At 44.8% G+C, this 20,806-nt stretch overlaps 1 protein-coding gene across 1 annotated transcript in view; it reads right to left on the bottom strand.

Annotated features, from left to right (window-relative positions):
• Positions 1–6,914, bottom strand: part of LOC311226643 (Y+L amino acid transporter 1-like) — a gene marked incomplete at its 3' end in the record, with an annotated part of 136,088 nt that extends 129,174 nt beyond the window's left edge. The window contains exon 1 of the mRNA XM_084312060.1: positions 6,824–6,914. The remainder of the gene's footprint in view (positions 1–6,823) is intronic.
• Between the last annotated feature and the right edge of the window lie 13,892 nt (positions 6,915–20,806).

The raw sequence follows: 20,806 nt of genomic DNA on the forward strand, positions 1-20,806 counted from the left end.
CAGTATAGCATTGTGGCTAGAAGCTAACATTAGCTCACGCTACTTAGCTCCCGATATCATCAGTTTGGTGATGGCTATCAGTGGTTAGATAACATTAGAGACAACGCTGTGTGTATTAAACAAAGGTGAATAGATGACTGGGCCATTTTGTTTAATGCTTGTTAAGTTGAAAGAGGAGCTTTGAGCTAACAGGGTTTGATGGCTAACACTAGCTCATGTTATCCAGTGGCAGTGCCAATCGGTAATGCTAGCAGAATGAATGGATGTAAACTTTATTTAACATATTGCATATGGGTACAATACAATACGGCTCAATACAAACAATTGTTAAGGGAATGCAGACTGTTGTAGCTTGGACTGGGGTCCTTATAACAATAACTTGACAACACATAGTAGCTGCAGCTATTTGGTTTGGGACAGTGTCACCGGAAGGGCACGCAGATGGTATCTACTGCACATGGGCGTTTTCGCAACAACGGCTCCGTGCAGACTACACGGCTGTTGTCGGGGCGTATTTTAGCGTTTCTCCAAAACGCAAACACAATTTAGCGTTTCAGCCGTATCCAAAAAAAAACGCCAAAAAACGCATTTCTGTGTAATAGGGACATGAAACGTATTCAAAAACGTATAAAAAAACGCCACAAATACACTAGTCTAACCATGGCCCTAGTGTCTGCAGTATGGCAGTGGTTCTCACAGTGGGGACTGGGGACCCCCAGGGGTCGTTAAAGAGGTTCCAGGGGGTCCCTAGCTAAATGAAGAATAGTTTTGATTTCACTGTAATTTCATCCATAAGGAACACAATAACAGAATGTATGACTTAGGTTCCACTCTCTCCTCTTAATTGTCTTCTCATCTACAGAGTAGACATTGAATTAATTCTGTAATAAAAAACATAGTTTAGGGATCCCGTTTCACTGGTATATGGAATGCGTGCAACAATGGAATATCAGCCATTCTGCTGAGACTAGGTGGCAGCAGGTAAATGCTGTGAACAAGGCTGTAGGTTTGGTAGGGAGGACACTTAATATATACACAGTGGCAGCTGGGGCGGTACGCCTGTCAAACGGTCCAGGTTGTTGACTGGATATATTGCAGATAACACAGGATAGCTTGCTGATAAGTTCTTGGTGCAGCTGTCTACCTACACTACCACCACGCGCAACAGATAAAAAGGCTCCGACAGCCATGTTGTGAATTAAAACTACAATTTTCACTGTGCAATTTCCGTTTCTGTGGCTTTGGCTGGGACACGTCCCTAGCGTCCCTATATAAAACGATGCCTATGAGCTGTTCCATGTTGTTGTGGTGGTGTAGGATGCATTATTTAGGATATTTCGGAAATGTGAATATTGGCGCTAAAGAAAGACATTTTGGGGACTTGCAAGACTTTCAGGAACCATCCGACAGTTTATGGTGTTATGACGGGTGTAAAACTGCTGGAGGTCTCGCCATCTATCTGGCCATATGGCAGGCAGCCAATAATGACCCAGGCAGCAGCCCCCAGCCCATAATGACCCAAGCAGCAGCCCCCAGCCCATAATGACCCAGGCAGCAGCCCCCAGCCCATAATGACCCAGGCAGCAGCCCCCAGCCTCAACAGACCCAGACAGCAGCCCCCAGCCCATAATGACCCAGGCAGCAGCCCCCAGCCCATAATGACCCAGGCAGCAGCCCCCAGCCTCATAATGACCCAGGCAGCAGCCCCCAGCCCATAATGACCCAGGCAGCAGCCCCCAGCCCATAATGACCCAGGCAGCAGCCCCCAGCCCATAATGACCCAGGCAGCAGCCCCCAGCCCATAATGACCCAGGCAGCAGCCCCCAGCCCATAATGACCCAGGAAGCAGCCCCCAGCCTCATAATGACCCAGGAAGCTTGTTCACCAACAGGCAGGATGGCGTGATTACCAAACCAAGCCGCATTTCTCGGAGACGCTCTCTGATTGGCACTGACTGACGCTCTCTGATTGGCCACTGACTGACGCGTTTGCCCAATCGCGTGACGAGCTGTGTCTTTGCCCATTTCCACGTCAAACAGCCTGCAAACTACCTGGCGTTCTATCGCCCTGCTCTAAGACAAACTCTAACCTTAACCAACTTCGAAAGAGTGCCTAAGCTTAACCGTCGAAAGAACTTGCCGTCACGCTCTAAGACAAACTCCAACCTTAACCAACTTCAAAAGAGTGCCTAAGCCTAACCAGTGTAGAAACAGGCGTCGGCCAATCAGAGAGCATCTCCGAGAAATGCGGCTTGGTTTGGTATTCACGCGGCAGGTAGCTTTCTTCCCGGATGTTTACATTTAATCATTTAACGTTCCTTCTCAAAAGTGCTCTTTCCTCTGCCAGTATTGATTGAAAACTTTATTAACTCTATATGGTATAATAAGAAACTAAAGATTGGGAAGAAATCAGTCATATGGGACGATTGGGTTAAAAGGGGGATACATGTACTAGGTGATATAGCCGGGGAGGATGGGGTCTTGCCTTTTGAGGATATTAAGGAGGATTTTGATATAGATAATAAAAACTTTTATAAATTCCTACAGATTAGACATTGTATATCGTCATCAATAGGAGGACCAAAGTGCGGCCCAATTACTGCAATTCAAGAAATATTCTATAAAGGATGGCGCAGGAAAGGCGGTGCGTCAAGATTTTATGATGTTATAAGAGAATACAATGCACCCAAATTGGCGGGTCTGAGATTGAGCTGGGAGAACGATGTACATGAGGATATTACTGAGGAAATGTGGGAGAAACTGGTATCCAAATGGAGTAAATTCTCTAGGGAGGCGCAATCACAACTTATTTTTTACAAAGTACTGAACAGAAGCTATTGGACGCCTAGTAAACTGGCCAGACTGAAATTAAGGGACAGTGACATCTGCTGGAGATGTGAGAAGGAGACAGGCACTTTACTGCACATGTTGTACGAATGTGAGAAGGTCCGGAAAATGTGGGATCAAATTGTGATATTCCTAAGTAAGGTCCTGAATGTGAAGATAAATAACGCCCCAATGGCATGTGTTTTGGGTATGGTACCGAAAGGGATTAAGCTGCCTAAATACCGGGGAATGTGGTATAGAATGGCCATGATATCAGGATGTAGAATTGCATTACGACATTGGAAATCACCTGTTGATATTACTTTTAAAGAATGGATGGAACTAATGTTTCGGACAGCATCATATGAAAGGGTGACGTATAGAGTCGCAGGGAGAGAGGATATTTTCGCTGAGATATGGGACAGTTTTCTACACCTGACTGAACGATCTGAGGACAAATGAGTAAGATGGGATTACAATATTATCAAGGATGAATATGAAAAAGGGGATTTGATCTGATGGTACTTGTGCTCTAGAATATATTATGTATATATGTACATATATTTTATGTCCGGATGGTGTGTCTATGGAACGGTCACTGTCTATCACACTCACATGTGCGCAGATATAGCCACATACAAGTATCTAGGATACACATATTCATATGTGTACATAATAGGCTTACACGCACTCATATACACAAGGATAAGGTATACACGTCAGGGGCACACATACACATGCACATACTCATGTATAGGAAATAGACATACATACACCTACATATACACATAGTTGAGATATAGGCTTTCACTGACACATAGGGGGATACACAAGTATATAGGAGACACACACATACATAGCTGAAACGTAAAAAAAGAAAAAAGGAAGGAAAAAAAAAAAAAACAAAAAAAAAGATGCAGCACATACCTGCTCGCAGGTAGATCGGTCTACATGTAACGTATGACGTATGTATATATATATATATCAGGGATGTATATGCACAATGTATAGTATGTTTTTTTTTTGTAAGTGCTTCTTTAATTTCCATGTCAGTTATTAGTGTATTTGTATGAGTCTCTTGCATGTTTTGTATGTTGTCACAAAAATGAAAAAGGCGAATCTTGGATGTTGCATATTATGCTGTGAAAAGATATGCTGTAAATAATGGGAAGATTTGTACAAAAATATCAATAAAAAAGAAAAAAATAAAACTTTATTAACAGATTGCAGAATGGGTACAATACAGTACGGCTCAATACACACAATTGTTAACACTTTAATCGCCATGGGTTAAATTCATAATTTACCATCCCTCGCCAGCTCTATTCGTCTATGGAGAAGTTCCCCTTCTTTGCAGGGCTATAACTTTTTAAATTCTATTGCTAAATTGCCATTATTATGGCCCATTCAATGTCCTATATGTATTGTTCAGGGTGTAGCAACGTTAAACTTTTTCATTCACATATTCATACTAAAATATGGTCTAAAGTATAAGTATGTTTTTATCGTTTTCTGCAGCTTTCTTCAGAACGTGATTTATAGCCCTAAATGCATTATATTGATGATCAAATACAGTTTGGTAGGAATCTGTGAGAGATAAAAAGTTTCAACTGGACGTGGTTCTAGAAGTTTCTACGCATCATCTGATGATGACCGGATGGGCGGGGGATCGTTTATAATTCCGTGGGCAGCGTTAGATGATTCATCCAGAGTGGGTCATATGTTCATCAGAGCAGTTAGTAAAGAACACGTTAGAATATAACGCTGAATCTTACCGTGGCTTCCTCGCGCCGCTGGCAGATGAGCGTGGAACAGAATTTTTTCTATTATGGGATGTAGAAATGCCTGATCCATTTCCAGGTTGTATAATAGTATATACGTCCAAATCATGTTGTTTTTTCGAGTTATTTGCACCGATCGATGTTCACTGTATCAAGACGGAGTCTCTCTAACGATAGCGAGTGGCCGGACCACATATGGATGAGCACTACCGGTTCAAAGGTTAATATCCGGTTGGCGATCTGCCGATCGGCCACCAGATGGCGCTCTTGAACCGCTAGAGAGTTGAGAGGAGATCAGCAGTGTGTCTCAGGGCTCCGGAAAGGAAATGACAGATTCGATGAAATATTGACATCAAAGACGAGTTACGGCATCTTCGGCAGAATGAGCATGGCTCGGAATGACGTGAAAACTCGTTCACAGCGATCATAGTGTTAAGGGGATGCAGACCAGAGAAAGACTTCCGTCTTGTTTACATCAGGGTCCCCCATTTTCAATTCATATCAGGGGCGGACTTGGACACAAATTCAGCCCGGGACATTCAGACGCACCAGCCCACGCACCGGCCCCGAAACCGGCCCACACAACGGCCGTTATGAAACACTCGTCCAGTATTAAACAACCCAAGGCTGTGGCTAAGGAGTCAACATCAGGGATACCAATCTACACCCCGCCCCTAGATGTGCACACACACAGTGCACACACACACACACCGTTACTTCCTGTCATTGGCATACATTTTCTTTTTTTTAGCCTAGGGATTAAGGATACATATGAAGTATTAACTACACCATAGTAATATTGAGGTTTTGATCCATAGAAAGGTCTGTGCTACACAATTTCAGTTAGATTCGATGTATTGTCCTTTAATTTTGCACTCATGACATTAGTTGCTTGCCGTTTAATCAACATCGAAAGACCCCCCACTTCCTCCCAGACACCCATTCCAAGAGCCTGTTCGCTGTGTCTCTCTCTCTCTGTGTCTCTCTGTCTGTGTCTCTCTCTCTGTGCGTGTGTCTCTCTCTGTGTGTGTGACTCTCTCTCTGTCTGTCTCTCTCTCTCCGTTTGTGTGTGTCTCTCTCTCTCCGTTTGTCTGACACTCTCTCTGTCTCTCCCCCAATTAAACTGTCCTACTCTACATCACCAGCATGTTTCGCAGCAAGTCACTTGTTTGTTTTTTTAATTCAAGCTTTTTCAGCTCCACCATTTTTTTATTTTTTTTACAGGGGCCAATTTCGAATTGCATATCATTCTTGGTTGACACTGAAGTTAGTCAAATGCCATCCAAATTATGAAAACGCTTTCTTGATGGAGAAACAGTGTATCAAAAATCTGAAAGAAGGAAAGATAGCCCAGCACTGTTTGAAATGATCAGTTGTTAGATTACTGCTTCCCTCTGCTGATCAGCTCTTCCACCTTAGAGCTACATCTCCAGGCAGCCTCACGTTGACATACAGATAGATAGATAGATAGATAAGACAGTACTGCTACATCTATACATGTATAAGTGAGTCCCCGGTGAGGAGGATGATTGATTGATTGAAAAGTTTATTTAACAGATTGCAGAATGGGTACAGTACAGTACAGTACAGCTCAATACATACTATTGTTAAGAGGATGCAGACCAGAGAAAGACTTTCGTCTTGTTTACATCAGGGTCCCCCATTTTCAATTCATCATAATTGTAAACGTGGACACGTCGGTTGTAATACTAACCCCCAACCGGCACACTCTTCACTACAGTGGAACTACATGTAATAATGTGACTATTGAGACCTCTACCCGACTAAGTTTGTCATATAGTCACTAACTGACGTTAGCTCGACATTAGCCAGAGGTCTCAGGTCCAAACAGCTGGAACGTTGTTAACATGAGGAGATGCTCAGTTTACATCACGTTGAAGAAGCGAAGACAAGTCATTTAAAACCTACATGTTCACAACAACAACCACCATCTCGGTGAAACAAACAGCTCGCCGTCTTTCCACGACGCTGCCGTGAACTTAAACACTATATTAATTATTAATATTAAACACAACACGACCGACATAGCCAGGACAGGCCGGTGCTGAGCTCCACTCTACAGTGCTGCTGCTGCTGTTGTGTCAGTGACTCACGGTGTGTGTTTAATATTAATAACGGCCCGATATTAACCTCACAACAACAACAACAACATGTCCTCACGGTAACGGAGCAGACAGAACAGAACAGAAACACTACCTGCTGTAACGCAGCGTCCTCTTCCTCCTCTCCGCCGGCAGCACGTGTTCCTCCTCTGCGTTCTGACCTCCTGCTGCTGCAGACACACTACATCCTCTAGTGACGTCACCGGCGCGCAGCTGCGCCCCCTAACATCCACAGCAGCCGCGAGCCCAAGTAGCTCCGCCCCCTAACATCCACAGCAGCCGCGAGCCCATGTAGCTCCGCCCCCTAACATCCACCAGCAGCCACGAGCCCATGTAGCTCCGCCCTCTAACATCCACCAGCAGCCGCGAGCCGCGCGGGGGGGGGGGGGGGGTCCAAAAAATAATAATTATGCAGTCAGGCCAGGACTAGGTGTTTCTAGTTGCAGCAGCGCAATAGTTAGATAACCTAGGTGGGGAACAACCAGGAGATCACTGCAACTGACACAAGTTGGAGAACTATCTCTCTCTCTCTCTCTCTCTCTCTCTCTCTCTATCTCTCTCTCTCTCTCTCTCTCTCTCTCTCTCTCTCTCTCTTGCTCTCACACACACACACAAGTTTCAAGTTCAAGTTTCAAGTTTCTTTAATAGTTGTCATACAGAAGTACAGAATACTTTCATACAAAATGCTTCTTACTGTTACGCTCCAGAGACTGTGCTAGACAAGATAGTATCAAATAACATAGTATAGCATGTAATTTAGAAGAAGAAAATGAGGTCACAGTGTTCGGTATAGACATATGTACAATGTTCGATGCAGAATAGACGTAACTGAGTTACCATATAATATACAATACTATGCAGTGTACTAATGTACAGTACTATATAGTGCAAAGCAGAAATGGGATGAGGTACAATTTAGGTACAATTTACAGTAAGGTGTACGAGTTGTAGTGCAATCCTTCATCAATAAATATAAAGTGTGGGGAGTGGGTGCTACAGTGTGTTTGTTTAAAGTGGGTGTGTGCTATAAAGTGTGTGGAGTGGGTGCTACAGTGTGTTTGTTTAAAGTGAGTGTGTGCGTGTGGATGTGTGTGCTATGTGCGTTTGGTGGTTGTTGTTGTGTAGTGTTCATTGTTCGTTTAGCAGCCTGATGGCCTGGGGATAGAAGCTTCTTCTGAGTCTTTCTGTGCTCGCCTTGAGACTCCGGTATCGCTTGCCTGACCGCAGCAGTTCAAAGAGGCAGTTGTTCGGGTGACTGGAGTCTTTAATGATTCTCTTAGCCTTGCCCTTGCAACGCTTGTTGTAAATGTTCTGGAGGGTGGGGAGCCCCCCTCCAATTGTGCGTTCGGCTGAACGTGTCACTCTTTGTAGTCTGCTTCGGTCTTGTGCAGTGCTATTCCCAAACCAGGAGGTGATGTTGCCAGTCAAGATGCTCTCTATTGTACATGAGTAGAAGTTCTTAAGGAACTTCTACAAAGGGAACAAAGGGAGCCGCATGTGATTGGTGGAGGCGGGACCCTTACAAAAAACTGCTAATCATTGACACCTGCTAGCCTGTAATAATCCCCCCCAGAAAAATCTACTTTGCATTTGATATATTGCAAATATATGCCATCACACACACTGGCATTTAAAGGGTTAGAATTATAAAATGAATATGTGGTGTTATGATCAGGGCTGAAGTTGAATAAGATTGTATTTTTTATCAATTACAAAAAAATTGAAAATCCATACAAATCTGTGTTGTTGCTAATCATACATTATGCTAGCCTGTTTTTTAACAATAATTTGTGATGCCATCACAAACACTGGCATTTAAAGGGTACAAATAAAATTATTCCTGCACCAGAATGCAGGAGATGAAGTCTTTGTAACAAGAAATTACCTGGTGGGGGACCCCCAGACCCCTGCTTAAAAAGTGGCCTGACTGGGGCTATATTTTGCACTATATTTCCTGGCCTGAATGATTTCCCCAGTCCGGCCCTGGTTAAAAGCCTCCAATGCTTATTAGTGTGTGTGCGTTTGAACGTGTGCATGTTTCAACCATACATTTCCATTTATAAAAAAATATATATATATATTATTATTATTTAAATTTTTTATTTTTTTTTACCTCCTATAATAGTGGGGGTTGCGGCACCGTTATTTGGGGGTCGCGGCCTGAAAAGTTTGGGAACCCGTCTAGTGACGTGTAGCCCCGCCCCCTAAGATCCTCTAGTGACGTCACCAGTGTGTAGCCCCGCCCCCTAACATCATCTAGTGACGTCACCAGCATGTAGCCCCGCCCCTAACATCATCTAGTGACGTGTAGCCCCGCCCCTAACATCCTCTAGTGACGTCACCAGCATGTAGCCCCGCCCCCTAACATCCTCTAGTGACGTCACCAGCATGTAGCCCCGCCCCCTAACATCCTCTAGTGACGTCACCAGCATGTAGCCCCGCCCCCTAACATCCTCTAGTGGCGTCACCAGCGTGTAGCCCCGCCCCCTAACATCCTCTAGTGACGTCACCAGCATGTAGCTCCGCCCCCTAACATCATCTAGTGACGTGTAGCCCCGCCCCTAACATCCTCTAGTGACGTCACCAGCATGTAGCCCCGCCCCTAACATCCTCTAGTGACGTCACCAGCATGTAGCCCCGCCCCTAACATCCTCTAGTGATGTCACCAGCATGTAGCCCCGCCCCCTAACATCCACCAACAGCCACAAGCCCATGTAGCCCCGCCCCCTAACATCCACCAGCAGCCACAAGCCCATGTAGCCCCGCCCCCTAACATCCACCAGCAGCCACAAGCCCATGTAGCCCCGCCCCCTAACATCCACCAACAGCCACAAGCCCATGTAGCCCCGCCCCCTAACATCCACCAGCAGCCACAAGCCCATGTAGCCCCGCCCCCTAACATCCACCAGCAGCCACAAGCCCATGTAGCCCCGCCCCCTAACATCCACCAACAGCCACACGCCCATGTAGCCCCGCCCCCTAACATCCACCAACAGCCACAAGTCCATGTAGCCCCGCCCCCTAACATCCACCAGCAGCCACAAGCCCATGTAGCCCCGCCCCCTAACATCCACCAGCAGCCACAAGTCCATGTAGCCCCGCCCCCTAACATCCACCAGCAGCCACAAGTCCATGTAGCCCCGCCCCCTAACATCCACCAGCAGCCACAAGTCCATGTAGCCCCGCCCCCTAACATCCACCAGCAGCCACAAGCCCATGTAGCCCCGCCCCCTAACATCCACCAACAGCCACAAGTCCATGTAGCCCCGCCCCCTAACATCCACCAGCAGCCACAAGCCCATGTAGCCCCGCCCCCTAACATCCACCAACAGCCACAAGCCCATGTAGCCCCGCCCCCTAACATCCACCAACAGCCACAAGTCCATGTAGCCCCGCCCCCTAACATCCACCAGCAGCCACAAGTCCATGTAGCCCCGCCCCCTAACATCCACCAGCAGCCACAAGCCCATGTAGCCCCGCCCCCTAACATCCACCAACAGCCACAAGTCCATGTAGCCCCGCCCCCTAACATCCACCAACAGCCACAAGTCCATGTAGCCCCGCCCCCTAACATCCACCAGCAGCCACAAGCCCATGTAGCCCCGCCCCCTAACATCCACCAGCAGCCACAAGCCCATGTAGCTCCGCCCCCTTTAGATGATGCAGGGCAGAGGGGGGTGACATCACATCAGGTACAGGACAGCAGTAGCTCCACCCCTTTAGATGATGCAGGGGGAGGGGGGTGACATCACATTAGGTACAGGACAGCAGTAGCTCCGCCCCTTTAGATGATGCAGGGGGGTGACATCACATCAGGTACAGGACAGCAGTAGCTCCGCCCCTTTAGATGATGCAGGGGGAGGGGGGTGACATCACATCAGGTACAGGACAGCAGTAGCTCCGCCCCTTTAGATGATGCAGGGGGGTGACATCACATCAGGTACAGGACAGCAGTAGCTCCGCCCCTTTAGATGATGCAGGGGGGTGACATCACATCAGGTACAGGACAGCAGTAGCTCCGCCCCTTTAGATGATGCAGGGGGGTGACATCACATCAGGTACAGGACAGCAGTAGCTCCGCCCCTTTAGATGATGCAGGGGGGTGACATCACATCAGGTACAGGACAGCAGTAGCTCCGCCCCTTTAGATGATGCAGGGGGAGGGGGGTGACATCACATCAGGTACAGGACAGCAGTAGCTCCGCCCCTTTAGATGATGCAGGGGGTGACATCACATCAGGTACAGGACAGCAGTAGCTCCGCCCCTTTAGATGATGCAAGGGGGTGACATCAGGTACAGGACAACAGTAGCTCCGCCCCTTTAGATGATGCAGGGGGAGGGGGGTGACATCAGGTACAGGACAGCAGTAGCTCCGCCCCTTTAGATGATCACATCAGGTACAGGACAGCAGTAGCTCCGCCCCTTTAGATGATGCAAGGGGGTGACATCAGGTACAGGACAGCAGCATCAAGGCAACTCAAGTGCCTTAACCCTTTCACTACCACACTACCAAAGGGTTAACCCTTACACTGCCCCACGACAAATGGTTAACCCTTTCACAACCACAGTACAGAAGGTTAACCGTCTGTAGTGTGGTAGTGAAAGGGTTAATGATAATGATTACCTTGTGTACTATTTGGGTCAGTGACGAATAACTGGGCGTCGCCATATCTTTGAACTCCATGGGCTTTATAAATAGCAAATAACTTCGATAAGATCCAATGGAGAGTTGTATACTTTGCCACAAGCATCGTTTTGTGTCATATTTTGCACATGCTGGGTATTTCATGTGAGTATTGTCTGCTGTCTACTGTGTGTCTTGCAGTACTTTCCAGTAACTACATGTGGTACTTGTCGAATAAAGTGTTTTGGATTCTGACACTAGGAAATAAGAGGGCTGTTGTCGATATAAGATAAGACAAGATAAGATATTCCTTTATTGAACCCCTTAGGGAAATGCAGGCATCATAGTGGCATGGGAGATGGGGAAAACAACACAAGCAGTGTAAACATTCATTGTCTACGGAGCAGGATGTGACATCTACTGTAGGTGATGAGGTCACACATCTAGGTGATGAGGTCACACATCTTAGTGCTCTCTCTTTGATGTCTAGCTTAAAGAGAGAGTGGTGCATGTTCACATAGTGACTGTCCTGGGGCAGAGGAAGAACATCATTTAAAATGATTTTATATTTATCAATATCACAGATTTAGAAAACATGGCAAAATGTATGAAGATTATACTTTCACATTTGAAGGCTGTCAATTCAAGAGGACATAATCAGAGCAGCATAACTGGACCACATACCACTTTAACACAACCTTTAACCAGAGCAGCATAACTGGACCACATAGCACTTTAACATAACCTTTAATCAGAGCAGCATAACTGGACCAGATACCACTTTAACATAACCTTTAATCAGAGCAGCATAACTGGACCACATACCACTTTAACATCACCTTTAATCAGAGCAGCATAACTGGACCACATACCACTTTAACATGACCTTTAATCAGAGCAGCACAACTGGACCACATACCACTTTAACATAACCTTTAATTAGAGCAGCATAACTGGACCATATACCACTTTAACACAACCTTTAATCAGAGCAGCATAACTGGACCACATACCACTTTAACATAACCTTTAATCAGAGCAGCATAACTGGATCACATACCACTTTAACATAACCTTTAATCAGAGCAGCATAACTGGACCACATACCACTTTAACACAACCTTTAATCAGAGCAGCATAACTGGACCAGATACCACTTTAACACAACCTTTAATCAGAGCAGCATAACTGGAACACATACCACTTTAACATAACCATTAATCAGAGCAGCATAACTGGACCACATACCACTTTAACACAACCTTTAATCAGAGCAGCATAACTGGACCAGATACCACTTTAACATAACCTTTAATCAGAGCAGCATAACTGGACCACATACCACTTTAACACAACCTTTAATCAGAGCAGCATAACTGGACCAGATACCACTTTAACATAACCTCTAATCAGAGCAGCATAACTGGACCAGATACCACTTTAACATAACCTTTAATCAGAGCAGCATAACTGGACCAGATACCACTTTAACATAACCTTTAATCAGAGCAGCATAACTGGACCACATACCACTTTAACATCACCTTTAATCAGAGCAGCATAACTGGACCACATACCACTTTACCATAACCTTTAATCAGAGCAGCATAACTGGACCACATACCACTTTAACATAACCTTTAATCAGAGCAGCATAACTGGACCACATACCACTTTAACACAACCTTTAATCAGAGCAGCATAACTGGACCACATACCACTTTAACATAACCTTTAATCAGAGCAGCATAACTGGACCACATACCACTTTAACACAACCTTTAATCAGAGCAGCATAACTGGACCACATACCACTTTAACATAACATTTAATCAGAGCAGCATAACTGGACCACATACCACTTTAACACAACCTTTAATCAGAACAGCGTAACTGGACCACATACCACTTTAACATAACCTTTAATCAGAGCAGCGTAACTGGACCACATACCACTTTAACATAACCTATAAACAGAGCAGCATAACTGGACCACATACCACTTTAACATAACCTTTAATCAGAGCAGCATAACTGGACCACATACCACTTTAACATAACCTTTATTCAGAGCAGCATAACTGGACCACATACCACTTTAACATAACCTTTAATCAGAACAGCATAACTGGACCACATACCACTTTAACATAACCTTTAATCAGAGCAGCGTAACTGGACCACATACCACTTTAACATAACCTTTAATCAGAGCAGCATAACTGGACCACATACCACTTTAACATAACCTTTAATCAGAGCAGCATAACTGGACCACATACCACTTTAACATCACCTTTAATCAGAGCAGCATAACTGGACCACATACCACCTTAACACAACCTTTAATCAGAGCAGCATAACTGGACCACATACCACTTTAACATAACCTTTAATCAGAGCAGCATAACTGGACCACATACCACTTTAACATAACCTTTAATCAGAGCAGCATAACTGGACCACATACCACTTTAACATAACCTTTCATCAGAGCAGCATAACTGGACCACATACCACTTTAACACAACCTTTAATCAGAGCAGCATAACTGGACCACATAACACTTTAACATCACCTTTAATCAGAGCAGCATAACTGGACCACATACCACTTTAACATAACCTTTAATCAGAGCAGCATAACTGGACCACATACCACTTTAACATAACCTTTAATCAGAGCAGCATAACTGGACCACATACCACTTTAACATAACCTTTATTCAGAGCAGCATAACTGGACCACATACCACTTTAACATAACCTTTAATCAGAACAGCATAACTGGACCACATACCACTTTAACATAACCTTTAATCAGAGCACCGTAACTGGACCACATACCACTTTAACATAACCTTTAATCAGAGCATCATAACTGGACCACATACCACTTTAACATAACCTTTAATCAGAGCAGCATAACTGGACCACATACCACTTTAACATAACCTTTAATCAGAGCAGCATAACTGGACCACATACCACTTTAACATAACCTTTCATCAGAGCAGCATAACTGGACCACATACCACTTTAACACAGCCTTTAATCAGAGTAGCATAACTGGACTACATACCACTTTAACATAACCTTTAATCAGAGCAGCATAACTGGACCACATACCACTTTAACATAACCTTTAATCAGAGCAGCACAACTGGACCACATACAACTTTAACACAACCTTTAATCAGAGCAGCATAACTGGACCACATACCACTTTAACACAACCTTTAATCAGAGCAGCACAACTGGACCACATACCACTTTAACATCACCTTTAATCAGAGCAGCATAACTGGACCACATACCACTTTAACATAACCTTTAATCAGAGCAGCATAACTGGACCACATACCACTTTAACACAACCTTTAGAGGTCAACAGATCAAGGCATGAATGCTCCCAAGCACTGGAACACACAAACGTCATGTAGAATACATATTTTTTACTTTAGATACTAAAGTACATTCAATAGCAATACTTATCTTTTACTTTTACTTAGGTAGAACCTTTACTTTGACCAGAGTATAAGTGAAGGAACTGTGTACCCCTCCCACCACTAACTACCTAATCACTGTGTACCCCTCCCACCACTAACTACCTAATCACTTCATCAGCACGTTGCTCCTCTTGTCCACATCAGGCATTACACTACAGTCCACTCTCCCCCCAGACGAGAGCCACTCATTAGAGTTAATCAGTGACCACTCAATGGCCAGTCATTGTAGCCTCCTCTTGACCTTTTGCACATCACTTACTCTAAACAGTAGCGACGACACAATGGCATTTGCTGTCTGTAGAAAACATACTATATACTAATAATAATAATAATAATAATACCTCTTTATTTATATAGCACGGCACCTTTCATACATGGATTGCAGCTCAAAGTGCTTCACAGCAAATAGCATAAAATGAACATAGGCATAAAATGTGCATACAGTTGACAGAATAAAAGCAATGCATAAAGTGCAGACATAAGAATAGGTATAAAATAAGTACAGTAAGTACAGTGTTGCTCGAAAGCATGTGAACCCCCCCCCCCTCCCCCGGAACACCCCACACATCAATCCCCACCACATCCCCATCCAAGACCCCCCCCCCCCTGATAGAGCACGTCATGACAAGACCCCCCCCCCCCTGATAGAGCACGTCATGACAAGACCCCCCCCCCCCTGATGGAGCACGTCATGACAAGACACACCCCCTGATAGAGCATGTCATGACAAGACACACACCCTGATAGAGCATGTCATGACAAGACACCCCCCCCCCCCTGATAGAGCATGTCATGACAAGACACCCCCCCCGATAAAGCATGTCATGACAAGGTAATGAGGTTGGTATTGAGGGGGTAATGAGGTTGGTATTGAGGGGGTAATGAGGTTGGTATTGAGGGGGTAATGAGGTTGGTATTGAGGGGGTAATGAGGTTGGTATTTAGGGGGTAATGAGGTTGGTATTGAGGGGGTAATGAGGTTGGTATTGAGGGGGTAATGAGGTTGGTATGGAGGGGGTAATGAGGTTGGTATTGAGGGGGTAATGAGGTTGGTATTGAGGGGGTAATGAGGTTGGTATTGAGGGGGTAATGAGGTTGGTATTTAGGGGGTAATGAGGTTGGTATTGAGGGGGTAATGAGGTTGGTATGGAGGGGGTAATGAGGTTGGTATTGAGGGGGTAATGAGGTTGGTATGGAGGGGGTAATGAGGTTGGTATGGAGGGGGTAATGAGGTTGGTATTGAGGGGGTAATGAGGTTGGTATGGAGGGGGTAATGAGGTTGGTATTGAGGGGGTAATGAGGTTGGTATTTAGGGGGTAATGAGGTTGGTATGGAGGGGGTAATGAGGTTGGTATGGAGGGGGTAATGAGGTTGGTATGGAGGGGGTAATGAGGTTGGTATTGAGGGGGTAATGAGGTTGGTATTTAGGGGGTAATGAGGTTGGTATTGAGGGGGTAATGAGGTTGGTATGGAGGGGGTAATGAGGTTGCTATTGAGGGGGTAATGAGGTTGGTATTGAGGGGGTAATGAGGTTGGTATGGAGGGGGTAATGAGGTTGGTATGGAGGGGGTAATGAGGTTGGTATGGAGGGGGTAATGAGGTTGGTATTGAGGGGGTAATGAGGTTGGTATGGAGGGGGTAATGAGGTTGGTATTGAGGGGGTAATGAGATTGGTATTGAGGGGGTAATGAGGTTGGTATGGAGGGGGTAATGAGGTTGGTATTGAGGGGGTAATGAGGTTGGTATGGAGGGGGTAATGAGGTTGGTATTGAGGGGGTAATGAGGTTGGTATTGAGGGGGTAATGAGGGGGTAATGAGGTTGGTATTCTGGTTTCTGGTTGGTATCACTTCATACCAACAGCCATCAGAATGTACAACGCCTCACTGTGCCTCACTGAGCACAGAGTAAATCTTCTGTACTATAGGTATACCTTCCTGTACATTCCATTTTACTATAGGTACATCTTCCTGTATATTACATTTGACTATAGGTACATCTTCCTGTATATTACATGTGGTATCCTTGACTGAGATTTCATAATCAAAATGTTAGATTAACCCTGAAAACTGAAAATATCTATGGTAAATAGTTCATCACATGGACTCTCAGAGTGATGGAACAAGCAGTAGCAGGCGGCAGGGGTGTGTGACATTCTGGGGAGCCTGCAGGCAAATCCCCCATGTTGAAACGACTTACTCAACGGTATTTAGAAGAAACAGTTGAAGACACCGGGGGCAGGTCATAAAAGCCCCCTCATGCTAAAACTGTTTGTGACACATACAAGGAGTCTTGAAGACAGTTGGGGAACTGTGAAACAAAACCACACACCAAAAAGGAGGGGGCCACAGTCAAACCCCCCCTCTGACCAAAAAGGAGGGGGCCACAGTCAAACCCCCCTTCTGTCCAAAAAGGAGGGGGCCACCGCCCCCCTGGCTGCTACAGGAACCCACGAGGAAGGACATGTTGGGACCAATAAGCCCCAGAAAAGGAATGTTAAAAGGTCTGAGGTCGTCGGACCTCCTCGCTGCTGGGAACTGGAAGAAGACACCGGCGGGGAGATCAGGGGGGGCTGACCATCTGGGGAGGGGCGCCATGTGTGGAGGCAAGGAAACTATGTGGGAAGTCAGGGTATAAAACAGTGGGTTTTGGTGAGGAGAGGCAGGCCAGCTCATGACCCACCATGACCGTTCCCCAGGGGTCTGAGTCTGCGCCTCCATCACCCACCACCGACCATGGTTTCTACTTTGTCCCTATGTGAGTAAAACTGTATATGGAATAATCACTGTTTGTGATAACTAGAGTAAGATGCCTATCTTAGACCCAGGTTTAATCATGTGGTGACAAGGAGTACTATGGTCTTATTTCATAATATAACATGACTAATATGTATGTGCAATACTGTCTTTGATGTAGAGAGCCAACGTGTGAGGGCTATTGTGATTTACCTCATCAATCCTTTTGTACAACTCATGTGTCATTTGAATGAAATACGTTTGCTGTATGTAACTAATGCATTATTCCACTCTCGGCCCACGCTGCAATTAAATGAATATTGGACCATAGCTTCTGGTTGTTTGGCTGTACAAACTTATTCTCTACTGGCTATTTTTGGGAGTCCAGATGAGGACCATGGTTCTATCACACTGTGATCTTTCCCTTCCTCTAGTTAGCACCCTCATTGTGCTGTAATTAATAGTAGATTCATTTAGGAATATACGACATACATTTTACTATAGGTACATCTTCCTGTATATTACATTTTACTATAGGTATACCTTTGTCAGGATGGAGGTAGGTGAGTTCCAATTGTTGTAGGCAATCACAGAGACGGAGAAGGTATACTCTTGAACAGGTTCGACTTTAATAGTAAAGAACACAAAGAGTAATACTAGGATACTATACCAAATACCAACATTCCACACACACCCCCGTGACAGCCAATCAGAAGCCAACCCCCTAAGTGACAGCACTAAATGACAGGGAAAAACAAGTGACAGCAATCAGGTGACAGATGACAGAGAAGGTGTGTGAGGTTTTTGTCCTTTGCTCACTTACTCGCTCTGTTCCTTTAAGCCTACTCGCTCTGTTTCCAATTGTTTTCTGTTAATCATTCATTCCCCTATTCACACGCTTCTTCCCAGAGACGTCGTTGATTGGTTCTCCCCCGTCCACACGCTTATCAATCACATCCCTCAGCTGTCACTGCTTGTCAATTAAGCATTCCCGTATTATTTATACCCCGTTTCCCCATTCAAGTTTTGTTGGATCGTTTTGATATTTCAGTTGCATTCGCCATTCCTGCTGCCTGCTGTTGTTTCCCTGTGCTTTGCCTCCAGGATATTCAAGAAGCTTTCCTCTTGGACACCCTTTCCCCGTGGCGACGCGCTCGCTCCGTTCTGTTCCAACGCTCTTTACGCACAACGCCTGGGTGAGTTTTTTATGTCTGTCTTTGATCCAATTCCGTTTTTCATGTGTTTATATAACACTGAAGATTTCCAGCTTTTTATCAGACAGTCACTCACCCAGCGTTTAGCCTTTTTTGGATTGTTTCATTGGGATAATATTTTGGCCTAACATCTCCCACTGTGTGTTTACACACCGAAGATATTATCACATTGGATTTGTATTTTGGGACTTCGCTCACAGTGTTTATTTTGCACCGAAGATATCTATCACTTGGGATTGTGTTTGGAACGTTACTCACAGTGTGTATTTACACCGAAGATTCAGTCACTTGGATAACTCTGTTTTCGGGTACAAGTCACCTCTCCTGTTCACCTGCTCTGTTCCACCTGCACTCTGAGTTAACTCGCTCCCTCTCTCTCTCTCGGTCCCGCAACCACCTCGGAGATTCTGCCGAGAGAAGTCTGCAGAGCGGCTCTGACGTCAGCGTCTGCTTCCCCTGACTACCATCCCGGGAGAAGCTGCAGAGCAGCAACATTCATCCTTGCTTGTATTCCAGTCTTTGTTTGAACTCTTCCAAGTCTGTGCTGTTTATTTAGTCTTAATAAACAAGCCCTTGTTTTTGGCAACTCTGAATTCTACTCTCTTGTGTCGTTGCGTTTGGGGTCGGTGTCAAACCATAACAAGGTGGGTGGTTCCCGACCGTAGTCAGGAACCAGAATCGTAACATACCTTCCTGTATATTATATTTTAACTTTACATTTTACTGTATAATACTGTATATTGCTGGACTATATATTTCAGAATTTTATAATGTATATACACATTTTAGAATGTATATATCTGACTTTGTATTTTGTATTTTTATTTTATTCGTATTCGTATTCTTATTCTTATTTTGGACTTTTGACCAACTATATGTTTACTGTGAGTGATCTGTGGTGCTGAATTTCCCTCTGGATTAATAAAGTACTTCTATTCTATTATATTCTATTGGCTGTGTAAGCAAAAAGAAACAATGAATGAAAAAGATGAATAAAAGTATTGTTAAAGTATTGTTCAATATGTGTTATAAAATGACGAACAAATCGTTTTTATTTTATTTTGTCAGTGTGTGAATTCTTCCCAAATGAAGCGAATGGGGTGAATATGCTAAATGGATTCCTCTCTTTTTTTTTTTTTTTTTTTTTTAAATCTTTTTCCCCCTCCATTTTCCTCAGATTTTCTCCCATCCCAATGTTAGTCGTTATGCCAATTCCCAATCCCCTTCCCTGTCGCTGCGCACTTACCCCCCACAGTCGGTCTGGGAGAGTGGAGGCTATCACGTGCTTCCTCCGACACACGTCCAGCCAATCAACCGCTTCTTTTCACCTGGCAGCGCGGATTCTCATTGAGAGGGCGTAGCGTGTGGAAGGATCACACTATCCCACTCAAGTCCTATCCGCGCTTAGCTGGCGCCCCGACCGAACTGTAGGAGTCGCTGTTTACAACGACCCGGACCCACCCCGCCAGCTTCTCCCACCCTCTAATACTGCCAATTGTATTAGTGTGAACGGCCAGCCAAGCTGGTGACAACCCCGGAGCTGTGAGCTGGATTCGAACAGGCGAATCTAGCCGCTCCGGGGTTTGGTGACGAACGCAATCTCCGTTACGCCACCTGACCGCCCTGATTCCTCTCTTATTTTAATACTTTCACATATATTTCTTTTTCACTTTGACAGAATATAGTAGAGTCTATATAACTCACACATAAAAAAATCTCAAATAAGTGCACTTTGAAATAACTCTGTAGTACAATAGAAATGATAGATCAGGGCTGTCCGTGGAAGTATAAAGGACAAAATGGGGGACCCTGGTGGAAACAAGACGAAAGTCTTTCTCTGGTCTGCATCCCCTTAACAATTGTGTGTATTGAGCTGTACTGTATTGTACCCATTCTGCAATCTGTTAATAAAGTTTTCAATCAATCAATCAATCAATCAATCAACATGTATTAAATGTGTATGAAACCCTGAACCCAATTATTTCAGCTGTTAATCAA

This window comes from Notolepis coatsorum (genome assembly GCF_963971535.1).
Source record: "Notolepis coatsorum genome assembly, chromosome: 4".
NCBI lineage: Eukaryota > Metazoa > Chordata > Actinopteri > Aulopiformes > Paralepididae > Notolepis > Notolepis coatsorum.